Source organism: Acomys minous (genome assembly GCF_964271855.1).
Source record: "Acomys minous genome assembly, chromosome: 14".
NCBI classification, from domain to species: domain Eukaryota; kingdom Metazoa; phylum Chordata; class Mammalia; order Rodentia; family Muridae; genus Acomys; species Acomys minous.
Window position 1 is genome coordinate 5,649,671 of NC_140496.1, and position 15,668 is coordinate 5,665,338.

At 43.1% G+C, this 15,668-nt stretch overlaps 1 protein-coding gene across 5 annotated transcripts in view; it reads left to right on the forward strand.

Moving 5' to 3' along the window:
- The window catches only part of ANKRD11 (ankyrin repeat domain containing 11), a gene marked incomplete at its 5' end in the record, with an annotated part of 158,009 nt that overhangs the window by 50,708 nt on the left and 91,633 nt on the right, over positions 1-15,668 (forward strand). For 4 of the 5 annotated variants that reach the window (XM_084756307.1, XM_084756306.1, XM_084756303.1 and 1 more), the window contains one exon: positions 10,019-10,112. The exons of the other annotated variant lie outside the window; for it this stretch is intronic. The remainder of the gene's footprint in view (positions 1-10,018; positions 10,113-15,668) is intronic. 5 annotated transcript variants of the gene reach the window in all.

Genomic DNA, 15,668 nt, shown 5'->3' on the forward strand with positions numbered 1-15,668 from the left:
TTTAGAGCACCAGTGTGCTCAGCTCCCGGGATCTCAGCAGCTTCTCCACTTTGTACTCTAGACTCTTGTCATTTGATGCTCATGAGCTTTTAGGCTACTGGCATCAAGAAGGGTTTTGCTTGTTTGAGAAAAGATCTCATTTTATAGGCCAATTTGCCCTCAGCCTTCAGGTTGTTCTTTTCTAGCCTCCTGAGTGCAGGGAGTAGAGATGTGAGCCACTATCTTGACTAATAGGTTTCGATGTGTTTGAAGTTGAGTATTTCACTGCTTAAGTTCCTGTAAGAGGTTTACGTTTTCATAGGATGTCATGATCTCATTCCATAGAGCAAGTTTGAGTTCTAGAAGACACCTGTTTTGAAATATGTATGAGCGGGCTATTGGTCACTTTAACTTTTGCTGATTATTAAGGAACAGTACCCTGTTTACTCCAACATCTTGGGGAGTTGGTCTGTGGTAGGAGTGAAGAAGGGAACTTAAGTCACTCTACTTACCCTGACTGGAATACCTTCCTTACAAGTGAACCTTTGCATTTAAAGCCACCCCTCCCCCCAATTAGTTCTCTCCAACAGTTTTGTAAAGGAAGAGGAAGATTTCTCAATTTTGTGAAAATCTCATATATAGGAAGAACTAAGTCAGTGATCATTTATTAGATTTATTTGTGAAGAGTCGGGATCAGGGAGGTGAGAATTAGCTTTGTAGTCCTCAGCCTCATACATAGAAAAATGCAGTATGTCAGGAGCTGGAATTGTTAGGAGACATGTTGAGCGATCCGTGTCTCTTTGTTTATATCTAGTGAATGGAAAGGCTAAGCAATGGTTTAAGTAGAGGGTCTTGAATTAATTACATGTAGATGATGCACCAACTTCATTTTCTTCTGCCTGTGTAAAGGCAAGAACCAAGTGTTACTAATTTTGTATCATTGCAGCTATTTTTAAAGCAAAGGAGCCTATCTTCTCTCTTCAAACTATTGCTCCTTGTCAAAGCATATGGCAAGCTGTGGAGTGGAGGGAGCGGCTGGCTCTGCTCTCATTTTCACATAGGGACTCTTATTTTTTAAATTATTGAGATGTCTCATTTTGTAGTTCTAGCTGGCCTGGAGCTCACTATACATATATAGCCCACGATGGCCTCAAACTCAGAGATCCAACTTCTCTTCCGCTCAGGTTGTGGCACTAAAGACATACGCCGTCACACCTGGTAGGAAGGCTTCTAGCTTGAGAGGCGGTCTTGTTTGAGTTTGGTCTAGTCATCAGTGTGCATTTCTGTTTTGACGGAATGTGTTTTGAATGCTTTATGAGTAGTAGAAAGGGGAGGGGGTATTTTCAAAGGCATCATGGTTAGAGAATATGTTGTGTGCTAGCTTATGCATGTAGGAGGTTGCAGCCCTCCCAGGGCCAGCATTCTAGAGCCACAGCCACTCTTCTAGAGGCCACGGAGGTATGGTTTGGAGGGGGTCTTGTTTTTCTTTGTCTTCATGTCTTAGTTTTGTATGTAAGCTATTTTCATCTCAGTTGAACTTTCATGTTTCAAAGAATATCAGTTGAATGGACCAAAAGGCTAAGGTGTTGGGATACTAAGGGTAGAGATTGTAATTTCCATGGCAATGTGTACATAAATTAGCTTTATATGTTTTCTTGTTAATGTATCAGCTGACTGTATTCTTTGCAGTCCAGTCCTTTGACACTTGCATTTTCTTGTGTGTGTGTGTTCCATCCTGCCAAGTTACAGTGCCCAGCTTTGAAGTTATAGTGATCATCCGAAGCATCTATGAGGTAGCTGGAACGTTGTGGGTGGTGACATAATTTGAGTGTGTGGGCTGCTGAGCAGTGCTGTCTCTGGTGGTGATGTAAGGTGAAAATATAAAATCTACATATGTCCAGTGGGTGAATTGAAAAATATATATTGAAGACTTTTAGGAAGTAAGTCAAGACTTAGATTTGATTTTTGAAGGGTTAATAAAGAGTTTGCCAGATGAGCAGAGTAGAGAAGAGCCCTTTGTGTTTTTTTGTTTTGTTTTGTTTTTGTTTTTAGATAAGGTCTTTCTATGTAGTCTTGGTTGCTGTGGAACTGGCTTTTGTGGGCCAGCTGGACTCAAAAAGAGACCTACCCACTTCTCTTTCCTGAGTGCTGTGATTAAAGGCATATACTGACTATGCCCAGCCTTGTGATTTTTAAAAAAATTAGTTATATATACATATTTGTACAAAGCAATGGGTTTCATTGTAACATTTTTGCAGATGTATACAAAGGTGCTTAGATAATATTTACCCTCTTCCTCCACGTCTTGTCTTTTCCCTTTTGATCCTTCCACTGGTTGAGTGTGTGTGTGTGTGTGTGTGTGTGTGTGTGTGTGTGTGTGTGTGTGTGAGACACACAGACAGAGACACAGAGCCAGGTGTGGGGTATGCCTGTAACCCCAGCATTTGGGGAGGCAGAGGCAGAACAAACAAGAAAGAAACAAGCTTTAAAAAGAAAAAGAAAAGAAAAGAAACAAAACAAAAAATTACATAAGCTGGTCTTGGGCTCTGGATCTTCCTACTCAGTCGCCCAAGTGCGGGCTTTATAGGATGTGCTACTGTGGCATTGTTCATGTGTGTCCATCATAATGTACTCTTCTCATTTGGGCATCACATCTGAAAAACGAATCAAATTTCTTTTTAGTTCAGTGACCTGTTTTGTAGGCCAGATGGATGGATAGATGAGAGGGGTGTGTCAGATGTGATAGATTGCCGTCTAAGCAGTATGGGGAATAAATTGGATTGGGTGTGTGTTAGAGATAACTAAATTATGATAATGAAGGTAAATAAGTTTGACATACACTGAAAGCTAACTATTAGGATAGTGGAAGTAGAAGGTTACCCCTCTCCCCTTTGGAATTGAAGTTGGCAAGGTTTACAAGCTCACTTTTGGTAGTAAGAAAGAACAGCTGGTTTCTGGCTTGTAGGGTTACATAGACAGGGGCTTCTAAAGCCCGCCGGACGCTGAGGAAAAATAAGCTGGATAGAATAATATACCCTCCACGTGTGCTGTGCACACAAGGAGGGTGAGTTGCGTGTAAACAGTGATCGACAGTCTCTAATTGGACATTGACATAGGAAGGAGTTCAGAGTCAGACTTAGAGTTAAACAGCATGGCTAAAGCCACATTAGGTCGATGAGATTGCTAAGCAGGATGGCTGTAATGGGAACCACCCCAGAAACAAGTGAAGGAAGATCATGTAGCAAATGAGGCGAAGCAGAAATACAAAAGGAAGCTGGGAGTGATTTAAGAGGAGCCTGGTAGAGAAGAGATCATTTACAGGACAACTTTTGGTGAGTTCAAGTCATTTGAACACCTGTTTTGCTCCTGGTTTAAATGGAGGGTGAATTAAGGTTGCCCTGGATTTTCTTTTTTCATTTTTCTTTTTAAAGGTATGAATTCTATCTCTCACAAAATTGTGTTGATATTTTAGATCAATTGAAGGCTTTGTCAGTTGCAGCCCTAAATGCTCTCTGAGAATAAGATGGGATGTTGTCCAGCTTGTGGATGGAGGTGGTGTCTGACCATTATAGACACATGCTGCAAAGCTGAGCTTGATTGGAGTTTTAGGCAAATTACTCAGCCACTTGGAACTTGATTTCTCACAACAAAGACTAAGATTATACTGTTACTATGAAAGGTCCTGGTTAAAAAGTAGTGATAGCTTATGGTAGACGTGTGGTACCACCTGTATGAGGATCTGCCACTCACCAGCCCTCTCTTAAGCATTCCTGGGACCAAAGTGTTCCATACTCTGGGTGTGTCAGTAACTAAGTCCATTTGCACAGTGAATGTAGGCGTGCATATGTATAGTCATGCATTAGGGCCATCTTGCCTTTAGGCATCTTTTTGTTCTGTTTTTCAAGACAGGGTTTCTCTATCTATCCCTGGCTGTCCTGGACTCACTCTGTAGACTTAGGCTGGTCTCTAACTCACAGAGATCCACCTGCCTCTGCCTCCCAGAATGCTGGGATTATAGGAGTGCACCACCGTGCCCGGCGCCTTTATTCATCTTTTGTTTAATTAACCTTTGCTACTACAGAGTTCTATAAATAAGTCTAAAGAGCTGTGTGTGTGTATGTATGTATGTATGTGTGTGTGTGTGTGTCTGTCTGTCTGTCTATGTGTGGGTATTTGCACGTGTGTGTGGGTGCCCAGAGTCCTGAAGAAGGCATTGGCTCTCCTGAAGCTGTAGTTACATGTGGTTATGATCTGTCTCACATGAACTTGAGTCCTCTGGTAGAGTAGTAAATGTTCATATCTACTGAGCCATCTCTCTAGCCCCTGTAAACATTTTTTTTCCTTCTTCTAACTACAGGTTTTGTTATGCTCACTTGGGAGCTAGCACTAGAGGATTTTACTCATTGTAAGTAAGGCTTTGCTGTTGGGTGTAAAACCTGTGTGTTAAGAGGATAGTAGTCAACAGGGCGTTGTGGCACGTCTCAACACTCAGGGAGGCACAGGCAGTCAAATCTTTGGGAGTTCGAGGCCAGCCTAGTCTACAAAGCAAGTTCAGGACAGCAAAGGCTACACAGAGAAACCCTGCCTTGAAATAATCCTCCCACCCCTAAAAAAGAGGTTAGTCATCTTAGCCTATGTTCTCATTACAAAAGGGTCTGTATTTGTGGTCCCATTTGTGTCGGAAAGTGTGCAAGTAAGTAGAAGCAAGTAACAGTGATTTCCGATTGGAACTGGAGAAGATGTGCAGTAGAATTTTCTTTTTAAGTTAGGGAAGTAAGTTGCTGCTGTTGGGTGGTCGTCTTTGGTTGTAGTGGCTGGGCATCAGAACATACTGTACAAAGTGGAGAAGTCGTGTCCCATGGAAGTGGGTAGATGCATCTGCCGAACCCTGCAAGGTGGGACACCTGTTGATAAATCGCTCACCTAAAGCTTGGCTTGTGGTAGTTGTTGTGGTGGTGGGGGCGGCCAAGGAGCCCTTGGGAGGCAGAGACAGGAGGATCTCTGAGTTTGAGGGCAGCCTGGTCTACAGAGCTAGTTCCAAGACAGCCAAGGCTACACAGAGAAAACCTGTCTTCAAAAAGTAAAACCAAACCAAACCAACAAAGGAGGGGGAGAGGGAAGAGGAGGAGGAAGAAGAGGAAGAAAATGAGGAAGAGGAAAACTGCCTCACCCTGTAGTGCCAGAGTAGCTTAGACTTAAAGCAGCCCTTTTGAGCTCCATGTCACATAGACTTTGCTTGCTTAGCAGTGAACCCGGATGTGACATATTCATCTAGTTTCTTTTTCTTAAATATTTATTTATTTATTATGTATACAGTGCTCTGCCTGCATGTACACCTGCAGGCCAGACGAGGTATCAGATCACATTGTAGATGGTTGTGAGCCACCATGTGGTTGCTGGGAATTGAACTTAGGACCTCTGGAGAAGCAGTCGGTGCCCTTAACCTCTGAGCCATCTCTCCAGCCTCTTAATCTAGTTTCTTACAACTTTACTGGAGTAATTTTATAACTACTGTTCATTGTCTGTGGGTTTTGTGCTGTCTCTGGTGTGTGCCTTCCTCTTCCAGTTCTTAGGCTTTGCATTTCTTCTTCCAAGATGAGTTTCTAGCCAGGCAACCCACTTAGGTTCAACCTTTTGTTTGATGATATAGTCACTCACTTACTTAAATCACTTCTTAATATTTGAAATTTATGTGTTTGTGTGGAATATGTATGGGTGTCTTTGGAAGCATAAGGAGTTGGATTCCCCTGGAGCTGGAGTTCCAGGTACTTTTAAACCGCTTGATGTAGGTGCCAAAGGTGAGCTTGGGTCCTCTGCAAGAGCAGTCAGTATATGCTCTTCACCATGGAGCCATCTCATTTCTCCAGCCCCCTGGTTCAAGTTTTAATGGTGCCTCACCTATAGCAGGTTTTGTTTTCCTATGAATGCTCCTTGATGTAGCTTGGCACATTGCTTCTGTTTGAGGTTTGTCATTGTACATCTCTTAATATGTGTTTCTGGGGCACACAAGATGGGGAATCTAGGGAATTTGCAAGGAATCCTGTAGATGAGGCTTGTATAATGGCAAAGTATTTTTATGGAGCTCTGTATGATTCTATTTCTTGTTTAATAGAAGAGGCTGGTGCCTAGTGTCTGCTGCTTACTTCACCTGAATTACTCATTTTAGATAAAATAGGGAGTTATGGAAGGTTGAGGGTAAATCAGCAGTTGTGTAGGAGCATCACACTAACAGTGAGACAACCTCAGCATGGACTTTTGCCATCTTAGTTCCCACACACTGCTCATAAAGTTCACTCAAGTTGGCAGTGAACTCCAAAGAAAACACACATGTATAATATATAAAGGAGTCCAAGATCATGACTTTATCCGCCTCTGGCCTTTGATAAAGTGCCCATGCTGCTGGAACATGTCTGGAAGAGGAAAGACACAGATTCATGTGGATGGTAGAACAAGAAAGAGAAGGGGACCTAAGTTTCTGGACAGAGTTCAGATGTGGTGGATACATTTCCGAGGGCTGCATCTTCATGGCTCACACACCTCTTAGCAGGCCCCTTTCCAGCATTCCCACATGAGCCAGCTAGGCTTTGACCTGAGTTTTGGTGGGAAGGAACCTAGGCAAAGCTCTGTTAAATATGCTGCTGTGAGAGTCTGTGCATTTGGTAACAGTGTGTGGTGCTGGTAATCTCTTCCTCATCTAGGCCTTCTAAAAAGTGGGTTTTATGTCCTTATTGTTGGAATTTCAGGAATGTGTGCGTGAAATGCCTGAAAGATGGTTAGATTTCCTATTCTTCTTTCCATCCAGCCTGAAGAGTCACTAGGGGAAGAGTTTGTTGTTGTCCATTCAGACCTTGTGCGGGTCATTGTCTATGTTGTCCTCTGCAGCTTACACACACACACACACACACACACACACACACACACACACACACACACACACACCACTCTTTTACTTTGAGCTGGTATTTGGGATAATGATTCAGCACTCCCTTGTACTGTTCAGCTATACCAGTGGTTTGCTTTATAAAACTATAACACCACAGTAGGATTATGACACTGACCGTGTTCAGCTTGCCTGTTTTCCCTGTGCTCAGATGTGTGTGAAAGAGAAAATTTACTCTTGTTCACTGTGTTACTGTCTGGGGTCATATATAGCATGATCTCTATAAGTATCTGTTCTCTTGCCCTTGATTTATAACTATGTTTATACCTCCCTCTGATCCCATTTCCCCATCTTTAGTTGTTGAAAGCTAATCCTGCATCTTTCATTGATGCATGGCTGTTATTTCATCATTCAGGAAGCTGAGGCAGGAGAATTGGAAGTTTAAAACCATCTGGGACTCATTCTTAGTGCCAGACGTGGGGAGATATAAGCATGCACTCCATAGGATGGAATTGGATGGGACAACCACATTACTCGTGAGATTGTTCTCCCACCACTTTTTTTGGGGGGGGGATTCAGCTTAATTCCTTTAGGACAGTGGTTCTCAACCTTCCTAATGCTGTGACCCTTTAATACAGTTCTTCATGTTGTGGTGGCCCCCCAAACAAAACTTTTCGTTACTACTTCATAACTCTGATTTTGTTATTGTTATGAATCATAATGGAAATAATCAGAATGTCTGATATTTGACCCTCCTGTGAAAGAGTCATTCAACCCCCAAAAAGAGGTCTCAACCCTCAGGTTGAGTAACACTGCCTCAGTAACCGCTTCAGTTGTCACCCTTACCAGTAGTTCTGTTCTTCCTGCTAGGTCACCAGTTGGATTAATCCTTCACTCACAGAGATGCATCTAGACTTTGGGGCAAGTCTCAATAAATCTGCTGGAAATGTGGTTGGAGGGAATCTTTCTTACTCTGCCTTTCCCCCCACTTCCTTCTTTGGAGTTGTTGGCACATGCTGCACAGACACTCTGCCAAATGAGTGACCTGGAACTTCCCATACCACTGCACCAGCCTCCTGATTATAGGCGTGCAGCCACACAGCCAGCTTTGTGTTCTTACACCAATCCTGTATGACAGGCTTTGTTGGCATTTGAGGTTATCATCTTGTCCACATTGTCAAACTCTTTTCATTAAAAGAGGTCATGTGCTGACTGGAAGCTCGTTTACTCATTTGAGTGGTGTTTTTTTTTTTATGATTGTTTTCTTTGTACAATTAATGTTTTTATTTTATGCGCATTGGTGTTTTACTTGCATATATGTCTGGGTGAGGTGTCAGAGCTTCTGGAACTGGAGTTATAGACAGTTGTGAATTGCCATGTGGGTGCTTGGAATTGAACCCGAGTCCTGTAGAAGAACAGCCCGTGCTCTTAACCACTGAGCCATCTCTCTAGTCATGTATTTTTTTCTTAAACTTGAAAAAAAGTTTTTTAATGTATATAGGTATCTTGCCTCGATTTATGTATATGTTCCATGTGCCCCATGCCTTCAGTCTCTAGAAAAGGAGATAACATCCTCTTCAAGAGAAATAAAAATTTCCAGTTGTCAAAAAGGCAGTGATGAAGCAATACAGAGCACAAGTTAAATGTCTACAACAGGAACTCAGAAACAAGGACATCTACTGCTAGGATTCTGAAGTAAAATTTGTCTTCAACTTTATTGGCATTTGGGCCAGAGCTTGGACACCAAAGAATTTTGAGAGGCATCCCTGGCTTCCCCCAGAATGTTTCTAGAACCCCTACTAAGTTGACAATCAGAGCTGTGACCAGCCAGTGCCACATACAGAAGAACTGTGCTGTCTGTCACCAGAGGCCCGAGAGAGGACCTCATGTAGATCGGTCCATGCTGGTCTTGAGCTTACAGCGTAGCCAAGGGCGACCTTGAACTCTTGATTCTCTTGGTTCCACATCCCAAGCACAGCAGCTATAGACATGTACACCTGGTTCTTAAATGATATTCTTGTGTCTTGGAGAACGGGTCCCTCTCTGAATTCTGCATGTGAAAGTAGATTGAGGATATAAAGTGTGAGTGGGGGCAGTGGGAGGCACTATGCCGGGTGATAGCGAACCAGTGAGCGCCAGGGGTAGTACAGTTTTGATGGTGGGAGGTGTCAAGAGGCTGTGGAGGGAGGGAGAATGCTCAGAAAGGTTGTAGGTGGGTAGGGGGTATGATGGACAGCACAGGTTTTAACAAGAATTTCACAGAGGACACAAAAATGTAAGATTTTGATAAAAGTTTGATTATGTTGTTTGGATTTCTGTTAAACTCTAAGTTTGTCTTAAGGTAAAGCACACCTAGTGCTGAGTTTTTGCATAGGGAAGGAAAGGAAGACATACCAAACAGGTCATCAGATAATCATGGTGGGTCTTTCCTCATCTTGTCCTGTGGGGCCCTGTTTTTTTTTTTTTTAGTGTTGAGAGTAAGCACTTGCTGTAAAGCAAACAAACCATCAGATATGGCCCTTTATAAGTCCAGACCAGCTAAAGATGCACCTTAGTGTGGGTCTCCTCTTTCCTGAGGGACTGTTGGCCACCAGCCCCCAAAGCAGGAGGAGCAGAAGGCACAGGGCTCAGAAGGTTCCTGTGCCCGAAGAAGAATGACTTCTCTGGGAGCCACTTCAACTTTATTCAGTGAGAACAAAGGCTGTATAGTCCTTGGGGAGTGGGTAGGGGCTCCCAGAATAGGTGTGTATAATTGGTTGAAACTAGGCACTTTAAAGATGTTTGCTTTGCATTTTGCTACACTCTCATACAAATGGAACACAATACCTAATTATCCTATAGGCACAGGTAGGGGAGAACTAGTAGGGCATTGTGTCTAAGGCCATATATCAAATGTCGTTAGGGGCATCTGTGTCTAAAGACACTCTCCATCCAGATGAGGTCAGGTAGAGAGCAGAAGGTCCTGCTTGGGAAAGGCAGCCCTTCATCTAGCACTGAGCTCAGAAGAATGGCTATCCAGACTAGAAGGACTAAAGCCTTAAACAGCAGGGTCCCTTCAACACCTTAGTAACATTACTTGTTATATTATAGTTATTAAACTGTAAAAGGAACTAAGAAGAGGGTAGTGTTGACTTAACTTGCTCTTCCTTTCCCTTTCAGAGCACACTGTCCTGCTGGAGTTCATACCCAGTCCTGAGCAACACTGATTTCTTTTTTTTTTTTTTTTCTTTTTTCTTTTTTTGCCATGGAATCTGTGAGTACTGCTTCTTGCATTTTCTCTTGGGCGTGATGGAGGTTTGCCCAGTGTTGTGACTGCTGTCCTGGATTTTATTCAGAGAGGGTGGTTTGGCATGGCCACTGTGAACTCTCCTGGAGCCAATAAGTGGCATCTCTATGTCCTTGTGAGGATGATTTTTTGGAGGGAGGGTGGGTAGGGACTAGGTTGATGGTCTTATTTACAGAATAAATTTGTTTCTTCTACCACCTCTAAATAGACTGGAGGCCTGGCGGTTGCTGTGTTTGTTTAGTACTATGTGCATGTGGTATCAGCTGCTTATCATGAAGCAAAGCTTTGGAAATGGGCAGGATGGATTTGAGACTTGTGATCTGGCGTCCTGTGCTGCTGGCTTAGGGGCTGTTGTAGAGGAGTGCTGTAGCTTTCCTGGCTTGAGGCCAGGTTGTTGGTCAGTTGGGAGGAATAGGATCTTTGGCTGATAGTCCCAAACCTCCTGAGATGGACTGGGATGTGTTCTGAGAATAGGGACATCTGTCTCCATAAAGGCCCATTTGCCCTTGGGTCTCACCATTGGATAAAAGTTTCTCCTGAAGAGACTCATTGTAGCTGGCACATTGTCTGTCTTCTGCAATGGGAGAACTGATAACTGTTAAGAAAAATGCTTCACACATTTTAGGGTTTTGTTGCTTGCTCAGCTATTATGTTTTCAAGTAAGTAGCCCAAAATATACCATTTTTATGTTATTTAGCATGTTTCCTCCCCCCATACCTCTTTACCCTTGAGTTTGGGTACTGGGAATTAAGCCTAGATCTCCCCCCCCCCCAAAGTGCTCTTAATTGCTAAGCCATTTCTCCAGCCCTGAAGGTTTATAGCACTTCAGCCATTGTTGTTTTTAGAGACTTGATGATATAGCTCAGATGGGCTCCAGTTCACAACTGTCCTGCTTAGAAGCTCCTTCCAGTGATTGCAGGCACCCCCACTACACTCAGCAATATTTTTGCTTCTGAAAGTGGTATGGCATAGTACTAAAGACAGTGTTACTTATATGAAAGAAACCTTGGATTTCATTTGTGTGTGTATATATTATTATTTCACTTTGTGTATGGGTGTTTGGCTTGCATGCATATCTGTGCATGGTGTGTGTGTTCCTGTTGACTGCAGAGTCTAGAAGAGGGTGTCAGATCTAATGGAATTGGAGTTACAGACAGTTGTCAGCTGCCATGTGGATGCTGGGAATGTAACCTCTAGGTCCTCTGGAAGGGGATCCAGGGCTCTTAATTGCTGAGCCTCTCCAGCCCCCCATGTTTTATGTTTTGAATTTTAACATCTATATTCAAAATAGAAAAGCAGAAACAAGATCAGAAATTAGAGGCCAACGTAGTGAGGCTCTGTCTAGATAATAAAATTTAAGTTGAAATACACAAAATAGAAAAATACAAGGCTAAGAGCATCATCTAGTGATAAAGGATAAGTACTTCACACGTCTGAGGTCTCTAGGTCATCACCCCCAACCTGCCAGGGCTAGTGTCACCTCATTATGTTGCCCAGGCTGTGTCTGAACGTCCAGACCTCTGGATGCCAGGACCACAAGCACACATTAGTCGTTAAGTCATTGCTTCATTTGCTATAATGTTGATATTTTAAGTCATGTGAAAGTGTGTGGCATGCTTTCTGTCTTTGTATCCTTGAAAGTACAGTCTGCAAACAAGCAATGTACTTGCACAGTTCTGTCTTCAAGAACAGCAAAGGTAGGTGCTTTGCCGCCATAATATACTAAGTACATTGGTGGCTCCTGCTACATCAGAGTATGGCTAGAGAAAGGGAGCCAGCAGCGCTACGTTTTATCTAGGATAACCTAGACCAAATCAGGACTTTGGGCGCACTAAAGATAACAAACACATTTTCTTTCATTAAGTAATATGCGAAGCAGGGCTGTAAAGATGGATCAGTAGTTACGAGCATCATCTGCTCTTCTAAAGACCTGGGTTTAATTCTCAGTACACGCATGGCATTTCACGCTTGTCTGTAATTCCAGTTACCGGCAGGAAAGTGGTACATAGACGTTCACTCAACCAAATACCCACACATAGAATACATAATTAAAAAGAAACTGCTAATTATACCAGTATTAATTTATAGAGGATTGATTGCTTGTTTTGACATAGTGTTTCTTTTTGTAGCCTGTGCTGGCCTTGAACTTATGGCAGTCACCTAACTCAGCCTCCTTAGTGCTAGAGTTACAGGCATGCTGTTAACCATTCCTGGCTTCTTTACCGTAACTTATCAGTTTGATTGTTTTAAAAAGGAGTTGTTTTCTAGATGCTTCTGTGGCTGCCGTTCTCCCATGGGGGTAGGATGGAGGCTCAAAGCATTATTACACTGGGAAAGGCAGTTCAGTGTTCTTGGGCTTCTTGAATGTCATTCCTGTTCACTGTCTGAAGAGCCCTGATTGTGCCGTCTCCTCTTAGTATTTTTCTGTCATCTCTTAACCTCTGTCTTAAGTGTCGGTTATGATTTCATCTTAGCCTTTTTATTACTTTTCTGTTGCTGTGATAAAGAACACCATAATTAAAAGCAATTTATGGAAGAATTTATTTTGGCTTTCGGTTTCAGAGGTACAAGAGTCTATCATTGTGGTGAGGAGGGATGTGGACACGGTGCCAAAGCAGGAAAGCTGAGAGATTAAATCTTAAAATGCAGCGGAACTAGAAGCAGCATGAAGCTGTGAACTCTCAAACGTGTCCCCAATGATGCAGTTCTTCCAGAACCACCTCTCCAGATAGCATTACCAACTGGGGACCAAGTGTTCAAAGACTTGAGCTTTTGGGGGGCATTTTTCATTCAAACGATTAAGCCTCTCCTAGACCATATTACTTTAAGTACCTTACCTTCCTCTGCTTTGCTCTTCCTTTTGCCTTCAAGAGGGCAGACACCTGTGTAAGATAAAGCCTGTGCCTGGGCACAATGTCCTGTGTTTAGTTAGATGTCAGCTCAGGTCACCTGGGCTTCTTTTCTCTAAAGGAGTGATTGTTTGACCCTTTATCTAGCAAGGTGCTGGACACTTGTGCTGTCCTTTGTGCAGTCTGCTTCCTGACCCTAAGCTTCCTGCTTCCTGCTTCCTGATCATAAGCACCCTCTGTCTTCTCTGGTCTGGATGAAGGTGGTTTCTATGTAGACAAGAGAATCACCTTGTTTCAGTTCATGTGGTTCCTTTTGCACTTTTCATTGGGCCTCTACACGTAGGGTCCAGAGCACACATAGCTCTCTTCCTGCAGCAGGTGTTCTGAAGAACACACATACCTGGGGGAAACTGTGATTGAGCTGTGGGCCTGAGGTGTGCCTGTTCTGGAAATAGTTATACATGGGCGTAAATCAGAATTAAAGATCATGAAGGACATTGCCACTGCTCCATTTTTACAATTAAGAAAGAAAACAGGGCATACGGAGACTTAGGACTGTGGTGTGTTCTGGCCGGACTATTGCTAGAAGTCAGTTGTGCTATCTGTCAACGCCTCTGCCACATCAAGGAGCTTTTAGGGGAAATCCTACTTAGGTGCAAGGAGACGCTCTCCGAGTGGATCTTCAGGACCTGGGTCCCAGTGGCATGTATTTTGGTATGTAATTGCAGCATGGTTTGTGGCTAGCTGAGATGGCTAAGTGGCACAGTGCTGCTTAACAAGTATGGTGCTTGTTTTGATTTCCTTTTGTTGCTAAGGAGGACATCTGTGAAAGTCTCTTGAGAGCTCGAGACTATGGTCTTTACCGTTTGCTAGAGCAGGTGCAGAAAGGAAGAAGCTGTAGAACACTTATACACTCTAGCATTGCAATTTCCTTGACTCTTAAAATTCCTTTATCAACACTAAGCCAAGGGACATCAGACATCTCTAATTCTTTTTCAGTAGACTGTCCTTTGACAAATGCTTTGCCAACCATTCAAACAAACTTTTGACACTTTTTAAAAAAGCTATATGAGCTTTCAGTGGTCCCACATCAGCAAACTCAGCCTGATCCAATTTCAAGTTCTTTCCATACCCTTAAGATCCACCCCCACACTCTCCGCAGCCTTCTGCGTGGGTGAGTTAGCAAACTCCAGGTTCTGTAGTAGTGCAGCCCGCCTCCTCATGGACCACACTTTCTTCCTCCCATCTAGGAGCCTGGTTATAGGTCTAGAGGCGACTGTTGGAGGGCCCGAGGGACATCAGCATTGTCTTACCTGGCACCTCCTCCAGAGAAGGTCACTGCTGGTTTATCGGACAGTAAAGACTCAGCTTCCTCAGTCAGAGGTGGGAAAGGCAGTAGTACTTCAGGGGTGGAGGTGGGAGTGTATCTGCTGATGGTGGGCCCTTGAGAATCTTTAGGCTCCCCTCACACACCCCCATCTCAAGTTACAGGACCCCGTTCTTTGGCAGTTATTGTTCTTTGTAGGCATACGGTTATTATTGTATAGTTTAAATTCTTATTTTCTGTCTAAATGTTGTGTAAACTCTGCTCCCCAATTATTCTCATGTTATGTCAATAAAGCAGCTTACAGCCAATCAGTGAGCAGGGGAGAGAATAGGGCTGGACTTCCTGCCAGCTAGGGGAGAGGAGTCAGGGAGAGAAGCAGAGAGGAGCTGGCCACCAGGAGAGGTGCAAGGAAGATCAGGAGGAAGGAGTTGGAGCTGAGGAAAGCTCTCTGGGATGTTTGCTGGGAGTAAGAAGACAAAACAGCACAGAGGGTTAAGAACAGACTTAACCTGCTTAGAATTGTGTTGTGGAGCCTTGTAGTATAAAAGCGTCTTAATTATTTGTGTGATAGGTAGGTTAAGAAATAATCTAAAAGAAACAAACACAGTTTTATTATAAAAATAATTACAACAGTCCGTAGTTTAATTGCTAGCACCATTCAAGTCCAGGGCTTGAATTTTCTCTGGAATTCAGGCATACTCCTCCAAACCTCTAAGATGGGGTTTCTCTGGAACTCTGAAGACCAACCAGACTGACCTCGAACTCACAGAGATCCACCTGCCCCTGCCTTCTGAGTGCTGGGATTAAAGCTGTGAGTTACCACTGCCCAGTAATTCAACCAATCTTACAATGAGGGCTTTTATTTGATTTTCCACAATTTAAGCTCTGTGGCTGCTGGAGAGAAGATTCACTTCCAGGGCACAGTCAAATTTAGAATGGTTATGTGCACCTGAAGCTAGTCCATTTTATCACTGATTTCATTGTGGTCTTTTACATATTCTGAGATGCCAGAAGTTTTATCATGGAGTATATTCTTTTCTTTTGTCAATTTATCCAAAGTGTTAGAAGCAACCAACCACCACATCATTTTCCACAGATTGTCAAAAGTTTTATATACAGATTGATTATATCCATTGCCTCTAACAATTGGTGAATCAGGAAACCAAATCCATGTCTCCTTAAGTTTATAAAATAGTTGATACCATGATCTTTCAGGACCCTGAGCCTTCAAGAGAGGCTTCAGTAGCTGTCAGGGTCTGCAGATTGGAAGTGCATTCCAGATACCTGAATAATTAATCCTTCTGCTTCGGCTGCTGTGGAAGTACTTCTGGTACTAGGGCTCTTAGA